Source organism: Palaemon carinicauda, chromosome 7 (assembly GCF_036898095.1).
Source record: "Palaemon carinicauda isolate YSFRI2023 chromosome 7, ASM3689809v2, whole genome shotgun sequence".
NCBI lineage: Eukaryota > Metazoa > Arthropoda > Malacostraca > Decapoda > Palaemonidae > Palaemon > Palaemon carinicauda.
The window spans coordinates 135,354,439-135,364,438 of record NC_090731.1 but is presented as its reverse complement, the minus strand read 5'-3'; the positions used below and the strand labels follow the sequence as shown (position 1 = coordinate 135,364,438).

At 42.5% G+C, this 10,000-nt stretch overlaps 1 protein-coding gene and 1 pseudogene across 2 annotated transcripts in view; one reads left to right on the top strand and one right to left on the bottom strand.

Moving 5' to 3' along the window:
• Positions 1 to 10,000, top strand: part of LOC137644024 (uncharacterized) — a 244,723-nt gene that overhangs the window by 76,239 nt on the left and 158,484 nt on the right. The gene's annotated exons all lie outside the window — the stretch shown is intronic.
• The window catches only part of LOC137644546 (piggyBac transposable element-derived protein 3-like), a 30,845-nt pseudogene continuing 26,830 nt past the window's right edge, over positions 5,986 to 10,000 (bottom strand).

The window sequence follows — 10,000 nt, the reverse complement described above, 5'->3', positions numbered from 1 at the left end:
GATTGAGACAATATACCTAAGCAATGAGTGGCTAGAGTAGATGAATCAAGAAATCTTCCAGAAATGCGAATGTTACAAATTAACTCTACTGCCCAATTTTTTTTTTCTTAAAGAAAAAAAAATTTCTCCCTTTTCAATAGTTTTATATAGCACCAATATATACTCATATAAGTTTTTTTTATTATTTACGTTATAATTATATAATTAGAATTAGAGGACTAATTAGTCCACTCGGGCATCAGAACAGCCGATCCACTCCACAGCTTTAGCAGTAAAATTCTAAAAACATAGGTTATTATGAAACTAGTTGTTTTTAATTTTCTTAATATTTCATTGTAGAAAGTTTGTACAGGAGTTAAGTACATGAATGACAAAAACTAGATGGTTACTTATCAATATTTTAGGCAAAACACTTAATAATCAATTAGTAATTTAGTGTTTCAAAGTTTCACCATGTAATTTTCCTTGAAATCAGAATGTAATTGAATAATTAAGAATATTATGACAATAATTTCAATGATATATGCTGATTAATTTTTTACTTGCTTCTGCTTTGAATGGAACAATGATTTCCTACTTATGGTGTATGAAATTTTAGGAAACAGTTGTTATTCTTATTGAGACACAAGTTCACTTTACATTTCATGCACAGAATATTTGTTTTTCCTTTACATCCTGGATTCTTGCAAATCCTCCTTATACCATCAACACTTGGGAAATGTCTTACAAGGTCAGATCGAATAGGTTTATCAGGAATTGCCTGTGCAGGTCGTCATATCTTCCGTTTTTTACTTTTACCCTCCAAGCTTGATAGTCTGCCTCTTTTTAGGTTTCCTGAGGACTTTCCTCTTTTCGTGAAAGCAAATGCAACTTTTAGTTTAAAGACTGCAAGGGGAAGGATATCTGGCTTTGGTATATGAAGATTTCCAGCATCTCGTCGATATAGTAGCCAGCTATTTACTATCACCATATCAATCATGTGGAAAATAGGACGATGGTAGTATTTCTTGGACCTTATAGTTATCCTGTATAGGGAAATGAGGCAGTCTGCCAAGTCAACTCCCCACATTGACTTGTTATTGTGACGGGCCGGGAAAAGGTTGTGGCTCAAAGACAGGTTGAAAGCAACTGAGTTAGTTTATTATAGAACACTCTCCTTTATATACAGAAGCTCAAGGCAACAAGAATTTTCATGTTTAAAATTAACACCGTTACCGATGAGGAAAAACAGACATGTTTATTCAGGTTCTTTTTAGTGCGAGGGGAGAGCGAAGATACAAGCAATATGTACACAAAAGGAAGTGTGTACGATCGTGTGACACACGGTTGGTACATGGCTCCCCCTCTAAAAATGACATACTGGACATGTTAAATAGGTGCCCTGAGTCTGGAGAGGTAGTAGTAAAAACTGCACCGATTACAGGCAGTGAGTGGCTGTAAAAGTCGTTGGTTGGGGCGCGAGCGAGTGGTGGATGATGGGTGGCATTGTTGCTGCTCCGGCTCGTCACTGGGTAGGCGAGTGTGTCCTACGGCATTCTTAGGCCTACGGCATGCATAGGCCTACGGCATTCATAGGCGAGTATGTCCTACGGCATTCATAGGCCTACGGCATTAATAGGTGTGTGTCCTATGGATTTCATAGGCGTGTGTGTCCTATAGATTTCATAGGCGTGTGTGTCCTACGGCATTCACGTCAGCTTCGGTTGAAGTTGAATAGGTGTCCTCTACGTCACGAGTGGAGGCTTTGATGGAGGTTTTGAAGGTCATGAAGTGGGTTCACATCACGAGGAGAGCCATCTGCGGTAGGTTGCAGGCGAGTAATACTGGTCATTTTCCCGAGGTGAGCGAAGCCCTTTGGTCCCGCAAAGGTTGTTGAGAGAGCTGAAAAAGCGTTGCTATACGGGCGGCTGGCGACGGCGAGTACTGCTGCAGAAGGTATGCGTTGACAGCGTCATAGTAACGGTTAGAGGCAGTGGGAGAGGGGGGGTGTGTGGTGGTGAAGTCGGGAGGAGCGAGTCACTCCGCGGTCACCAATGTGACGAGCCGAGAGAGGTTGTGGCTCAAAGACAGGTTGAAAGCAACTGAGTTAGTTTATTATAGAACACTCTCCTTTATATACAAAAGCTCAAGGCAACAAGAATTTTCATGTTTAAAATTAACACCGTTACCGAAGAGGAAAAACAGACATGTTTATTCAGGTTCTTTTTAGTGCGAGGGGAGAGCGAAGATACAAGCAATATATGCACAAAATGAAGTGTGTACGATCGTGTGACACACGGTTGGTACATGGCTCCCCCTCTAAAAATGACATACTGGACATGTTAAATAGGTGCCCTGAGTCTGGAGAGGTAGTAGTAAAAACTGCGCCGATTAGAGGCAGTGAGTGGCTGTAGAAGTCGTTGGTTGGGGCACAAGCGAGTGGTGGATGATGGGTGGCGTTGTTGCTGCTCCGGCTCGTCACTGGGTAGGCGAGTGTGTCCTACGGCATTCTTAGGCCTACGGCATTCATAGGCGAGTATGTCCTACGGCATTAATAGGCGTGTGTCCTATGGATTTCATAGGCGTGTGTGTCCTACGGCATTCACCTCAGCTTCGGTTGAAGTTGAATAGGTGTCCTCTATGTCACGAGTGGAGGCTTTGATGGAGGTTTTGAAGGTCATGAAGTGGGTTCACATCACGAGGAGAGCCATCTTTGGTAGGTTGCAGGTGAGTAATACTGGTCATTATCCCCAGGTGAGCGAAGCCCTTTGGTCCCGCAAAGGTTGTTGAGAGAGCTGAAAAAGCATTGCTATACGGGAGGCTGGCGACGGCGAGTACTGCTGCAGAAGGTATGCGTTGACGGCGTCATAGTAACGGTGAGAGGCGGTGGGGGAGGGGGGTGGTGTGGGGGTGAAGGCGGGAGGAGAGAGTCACTCCAGGGTCACCGATGTGACGAGCCGAGAGAGGTTGTGGCTCAAAGGCAGGTTGAAAACAACTGAGTTAGTTTATGACAGAACACTCTCCTTTATATACAAAAGCTCAAGGCAACAAGAATTTTCATGTTTAAAATTAACACCGTTACCGAAGAGGAAAAACAGACATGTTTATTCAGGTTCTTTTTAGTGCGAGGGGAGAGCGAAGATACAAGTAATATATACACAAAATGAAGTGTGTACGATCATGTGACATACGATTGGTACATGGCTCCCCCTCTAAAAATGACATACTGGACATGTTAAATAGGTGCCTTGAGTCTGAAGAGGTAGTAGTAAAAACTGTGCCGATTAGAGGCAGTGAGTGGCTGTAGAAGTCGTTGGTTGGGGCGCGAGCGAGTGGTGGATGATGGGTGGCTTTGTTGGTGCTCTGGCTCGTCACTGGGTAGGCGAGTGTGTCCTACGGCATCTTTATAAGGGCCTACGGCATTCATAGGCCTACGGCATTCATAGCCCTACGGCATTCATAGGCGAGTATGTCCTACGGCATTCATAGGCCTACGGCATTAATAGGCGTGTGTGTCCTACGGCATTCACGTCAGCTTCGGTTGAAGTTGAATAGGTGTCCTCTACGTCACGAGTGGAGGCTTTGATGGAGGTTTTGAAGGTCATGAAGTGGGTTCACATCACGAGGAGAGCCATCTGCGGTAGGTTGCAGGCGAGTAATACTGGTCATTTTCCCGAGGTGAGGAAGCCCTTTGGTCCCACAAAGGTTGTTGAGAGAGCTGAAAAAGCCTTGCTATACGGGCGGCTGGCGACGGCGAGTACTGCTGCAGAAGGTATGCGTTGACGGCGTCATAGTAACGGTGAGAGGCGGTGGGGGAGGGGGGTGGTGTGGGGGTGAAGGCGGGAGGAGCGAGTCACTCCGGGGTCACCGATGTGACGAGCCGAGAGAGGTTGTGGCTCAAAGGCAGGTTGAAAGCAACTGGGTTAGTTTATTATAGAACACTCTCCTTTATATACAAAAGCTCAAGGCAACAAGAATTTTCATGTTTAAAATTAACACCGTTACCGAAGAGGAAAAACAGACATGTTTATTCAGGTTCTTTTTAGTGCGAGGGGAGAGTGAAGATACAAGCAATATATACACAAAATTAATTGTGTACGATCGTGTGACACACGGTTGGTACATGGCTCCCTCTCTAAAAATGACATACTGGACATGTTAAATAGGTGCCCTGAGTCTGGAGAGGTAGTAGTAAAAACTGCGCCGATTAGAGGCAGTGAGTGGCTGTAAAAGTCGTTGGTTGGGGCGCGAGCGAGTGGTGGATGATGGGTGGCTTTGTTGCTGCTCCGGCTCGTCACTGGGTAGGCGAGTGTGTCCTACGGCATTCTTAGGCCTACGGCATTCATAGGCCTACAGCATTAGTAGGCATGTGTCCTATGGATTTCATAGGCGTGTGTGTCCTACGGCATTCACGTCCGCTTCGGTTGAAGCTGAATAGGTGTCCTCTAAGTCACGAGTGGAGGCTTTGATGGAGGTTTTGAAGGTCATGAAGTGGGTTCACATCACGAGGAGAGCCATCTGCGGTAGGTTGCAGGCGAGTAATACTGGTCATTTTCCCCAGGTGAGCGAAGCCCTTTGGTCCCGCAAAGGTTGTTGAGAGAGCTGAAAAAGCATTGCTATACGGGCAGCTGGCGACGGCGAGTACTGCTGCAGAAGGTATGCGTTGACGGCGTCATAGTAACGGTGAGAGGCGGTGGGGGAGGGGGGGTGGTGTGGGGGGGAAGGCGGGAGGAGCGAGTCACTCCGGGGTCACCGATGTGACGAGCCGAGAGAGGTTGTGGCTCAAAGGCAGGTAGAAAGCAACTGAGTTAGTTTATGATAGAACACTCTCCTTTATATACAAAAGCTCAAGGCAACAAGAATTTTCATGTTTAAAATCAACACCGTTACCGAAGAGGAAAAACAGACATGTTTATTCAGGTTCTTTTTAGTGCGAGGGGAGAGCGAAGATACAAGCAATATATACACAAAATGAAGTGTGTACGATCGTGTGACACACGGTTGGTATATGGCTCCCCCTCTAAAAATGACATACTGGACATGTTAAATAGGTGCCCTGAGTCTGGAGAGGTAGTAGTAAAAACTGCGCCGATTACAGGCAGTGAGTGGCTGTAGAAGTCGTCGGTTGGGGCGCGAGCGAGTGGTGGATGATGGGTGGCTTTGTTGGTGCTCCGGCTCGTCACTGGGTAGGCGAGTGTGTCCTACGGCATTCCTAGGCCTACGGCATTAATAGGCGTGTGTCCTATGGATTTTCATAGGCATGTGTGTCCTACGGCATTCACGTCAGCTTCGGTTGAAGTTGAATAGGTGTCCTCTACGTCACGAGTGGAGGCTTTGATGGAGGTTTTGAAGGTCATGAAGTGGGTTCACATCACGAGGAGAGCCATCTGCGGTAGGTTGCAGGCGAGTAATACTGGTCATTTTCCCGAGGTGAGCGAAGCCCTTTGGTCCCGCAAAGGTTGTTGAGAGAGCTGAAAAAGCATTGCTATACGGGCGGCTGGCGACGGCGAGTACTGCTGCAGAAGGTATGCGTTGACGGCGTCATAGTAACGGTGAGAGGCGGTGGGGGAGGGGGGGTGTGTGGGGGTGAAGGCGGGAGGAGCGAGTCACTCCGGGGTCACCAATGTGACGAGCCGAGAGAGGTTTTGGCTCAAAGGCAGGTTGAAAGCAACTGAGTTAGTTTATTATAGAACACTCTCCTTTATATACAAAAGCTCAAGGCAACAAGAATTTTCATGTTTAAAATTAACACCGTTACCGAAGAGGAAAAACAGACATGTTTATTCAGGTTTATTTTTAGTGCGAGGGGAGAGCGAAGATACAAGCAATATATACACAAAATGAAGTGTGTACGATCGTGTGACACACGGTTGGTACATTATACTGCAAAATAATGTTTGGACAGTTTGCATCAATCCTACACTTGAGTTTTCTGTCATATCTGGAGACCTTACTGACGGGATTGACCTTTGCAAAAGTTGACACAATAATCACAATTTTAGTATCTTACCACTTGACATAGGTAACCTCACATCCTTCACCTGTACTTCTTACCTCTTCATACGAACCTCTACCTTTTTTCATTAAAGCTTTCTCAGCATCCTTTGAATTCTTTATTCCTGGCAAGCGAGGAACACGCACTGTTCCACAACACCAAATACCCCGGGTAGACAGGTGTTGCATTAGTGGCACAGAGGTAAACCAATTATCAAAGAATAAAAGATTGTTGCAGTTTGCAGGGATTACTTGAGCCAAATGTAACACACTATTGGCAGGAACATTTTGATCATCGACTGGATCAATTTTCCCAGTATATGGTATAAAATCATAGGTCATACCCTGACTGTCTGCAAAGACCATAAACTTATACCCATATTTATGGGGTTTACTAGGTACATACTGTTTGAAACTGCTATCTCCCTTAAAAGGAGCAAGCTGTTCATCAATGCAAAGATTTTGAGTCATTGGGATTTGCTGAAACTTGCTTCTCAGTTTATCAACAAGGGGACAGACGTTGAATAATTTGTCCCTGTTTCCTCTGGGATTCGAATCGAGGATCGAATTATCAACCATGTGAAATTTGGATTTTACTTCCTCCCATCTGTTACGACTCATAACATCTGCAGCAATTTCTCTTAGAGGACCCAGCTGGGTTGACCAATGCATTCTGATATTAGGAAGTTTACTTATTGAAAAATAGATACTCAAACCCAACCATTGTTCTACAGTAGTTCATTACAGTCAACATTTAGAGGTTTGTTTGGATTTTTTTGAATTGCATAGAGATTTGACTGTGCTACAATAGTGTCCATAATGTCATCATCAAGGAAGTCACACACATACTGAAATGGCTGCCGTAGGTCATCATTGAATATCGGATCTTGGCCAAGATAATCATGTGATGAAGCTATCTCAGAATCAGCTGACTTCTATGAAATAGAAGAAAGTTTTGATTTACTTCTTACTTGTTTGGTAGAGGCTCCTGATGATAATGTTCCTGGTGTTTCTGAAGCGGCACTTATTTCCAGTACAACAGTCTCATTTTCATCAAAGGAATGAGGAGTATCCTCAATTCCTGCATCAAATGTGGATCTATTTTCAAGTACTGGAGCTTCACCCTCTTCATATAAAAATAAATTAAGAATTAATTGAAAATGAATTGGAAACTGTTCCCTCTTCCCCAGTATAGTCAACAGACCCTTTATTCTACATTAGGCTTAACGAGTTACCAACAATTTCAGGTACCGATTATTTTTTTTCAATAACAAAGCATTTCAAAGATGACAAAAAAATACTCTTTAGAACAATCCTACCAGTCTCTATATCTTGATGAAAGTCTTCCAATGTTATGGGTAGTTCATCATTATCATCAGGTTCCTCTCACTTAGTACTTCACCTAGCTCAATTTCCTGAATGCATTCCAAATTTCTGGTAGCTAGTTTGTGCAGCCTTCTTCCATAGAAAATAGATTTTGGACAAAGAGGTAATGTAGATAATGTAGATAGTCATAAAAAGTGATAATAGTGATGATGGTTGATATGTAGTGGTAGGTGAGGTGGTGGTGTTAGATATTGCTTTAGCAGTGGTGATAGTGATGGTAAGATTTTGGCAATGATGTAAGGCCCTGTCCACACTACCGGGCAGTGTCCGACGGGCAAACACTGTTACCATACCCCGTTTCAAGACACAAGGTGTGAGAGTGATCGGCGGGCACAAATGCAGGTGATTAAAGATGGGGAAACCACGGGCAAACTTGCGAGTAACCCGCGAATGTAGTTGAGTAAAGGTTCGTCCACACGGTCTAACAGTGTCCGTTGAACACAATTTTTACCGAGTAACATTATGAAGGAAGCATTAATGACGTCAATAACGAGCACCGAGTGGTGTGTTGGACAGTGCCTGTGTTCGTAGAGTTCGAGCTTCAGACACTCCGGAGACGGAGTGGCACTGTGGACGGAGTTCAACTTGTATACCGGATTAACTCTAACTTTTTTAGAAAATTAGGTATCACGTTCCCTGTAACATGACTCGTTGTAATCCAGTTGCGGAGGAAAGCTGACTTTGAGATAGAAGAGAGGGTCAGTTGCTAATCAAACAGTACTGGCAGAACTCATGCTTATAAAACATCAAAGAAATGTTTACAAAGACAGAAATAAACGTGTAGCAGCAATAATTAAATAACGTCAGAACTTCCGAGAGATGGAAAGTCTGTAACTGATTTAGAAGTCGAAAAAAATATGGAATCTAAAATAGGTCATTATAAGAAACGCTACGCAAATTGGAGAAATAAAAAAAAGCCGGAGGTTGGTCCAGTAGACATTTGCACAAACAAATTATGGCGTTTCGATATACGAGTATAGCATAACAGAATCTGTTTCAATTATGAACACCTTAGTTTCATTTCCTCGAAGTGTTTGATCGTGAGGAAAATGCATAACTCTCTCTCTCTCTCTCTCTCTCTCTCTCTCTCTCTCTCTCTCTCTCTCTCTCTCTCTCTCTCTCTCTCTCTCTCTCAACGAGAACAGGGGAAACAATATTTGAACATATCTTTATCACTGAAACAATTTGGATTTAGTTAACACATAATCCGAAGTATGACTAGTCTCATACTGTTATTTCTTGAAATAATATAGGCTATACGTTGCACGTTAATGACAATAGCATCCTCAGTTCACTGATAGGTTATTTAAGTTAGGCATATGTGATTCTTTAAACCTCCAGACGTGTGTCCTGCTTAGTTATAAAAGGTGTTTAGTTCTCCGATAAAATGTATAAAGCGTTTAGGCCCATCAGTATATAGTTCTTAAAGTTTTATTCATCAATTTGAGATTCCTTGAAAATGGATGAATGGCTCATCTTTTCATTCCGTCTTTGCAATTAGTCCCTCAGTGTGCTATTGCATCGTTCTCAAACGATCAGGAATAATCATCCTGCATAATTTGATTTATTGGATTGTGCTTTTATTTATGGTATACTATGGTTATGATGCTTCGTAGTTGAAGTTGATAACTATTACTTAATTCTCGAGTATAGATTATAACACTGACATAGATAACAGAGATGCCAGCTTACATCAGCTTCGGACATTTCTTCCGGTCTTTGTCTGGTAAAAGGAGTAGAAATCCTGGTAGTCATCTTCATCTGGTACCACTGTTTGTTACCATATCAACTTCCCTCATTTCCACGCTTATTCTCTTTCAATTTAGATATGGTAACAGTGTTTGTCCGACGGACACTGTTCGACCGTGTGGACGCACCTTAAAATTATAATATGTGTACATAACTCTCTCTATATTTGAGAATATGAAATAATATATTGAAAGAAAACAAGGTCTTTCTCTGTTATGCCCAGTTGGACTAATTAGACCTATAATTATCAACACTCCATGTTCCCAACTGTACTAAAACGTCCATTAATTAAAAACAATAATAAAACACAAAGCAAATAGTATTTACTTGTTACATTGCTCTCATATGTGAGGAAATTTACCCCTTTATCAAGAAATAAATTTGAAGTACCTCTACTTACTTTGTATTTCATCCATTTTGAGCAAAAAATTATGGAGTATGGAGGATAAAATCATAACATCCTCACCCTCCGAAAGATTGTTTATTACTGGTGCTGATGTTGGTAATAATGGGAGGAGTCAGTGAGGAGGAAGAACTAGTAACAGGACGAATTAGTCAATGAAGGCAGACAAAGTTACCAACCTATAATAACAGCATTACACTTGTGTTTTAATTAGCGGACTAATTCGTCCGCTTGGGCAGTAGAGGGTTAATCATCATGAAATATCTCGAAAACTGAGTTTTAGATTACGAAAAATTTTCTATCCGGAAAAATACTTTTCAGCAAAGGAAACATTTATTAAATGATAATTCTTTATCACAGGATTCTTGAATGTATGATTTTCTTAATAAGTTTGCTGGTGCCCTAATGAGTTTCATACTAAAACGGTCATTCACGTTGCATATTAACATACTTTTATCAGCTTACAAAACTGTATTGGAAGTGAACAAT